The sequence below is a fragment of the Austrofundulus limnaeus genome, unplaced genomic scaffold, assembly GCF_001266775.1.
Source record: "Austrofundulus limnaeus strain Quisiro unplaced genomic scaffold, Austrofundulus_limnaeus-1.0 Scaffold800, whole genome shotgun sequence".
In the NCBI taxonomy this organism is placed as follows: Eukaryota; Metazoa; Chordata; class Actinopteri; order Cyprinodontiformes; family Rivulidae; genus Austrofundulus; species Austrofundulus limnaeus.
Genome location: NW_013953202.1, coordinates 43468 through 43836, shown reverse-complemented (window position 1 = coordinate 43836; position 369 = coordinate 43468).

Sequence of the window (369 nt, the reverse complement as noted above, 5' to 3'; positions counted from 1 at the left end):
ACCAACACAAATGTTACAATTTGTGGCACATTTTCTTTGAAAAAGATTAGATTTAGGCTACGTTACTTTGAATCAGTTATTTGTGCACAAAGTTGTTGTCTTTTTTCTCCCTCCTAGTAGGTTGTGTCTTATAAAAAAAAATCCCAGTCTGAAATTAAATCCGACAAATGCCTCCTGCTCTCACCCGAACATATTTYGTATTTTAATTGTGAGTGAAATTAATTAGACAGGTAGCTGCACAACTTTCTGGATTAGATTTCAAAGTAAATTTTGAATGATAATTTTGCAAAAACTCTCCAGATTAACAAAGTTAAATGTGGGCAAGATGTCTTGTGAAGTAATTCTAAATATAAAAGTAAAAACAAACAA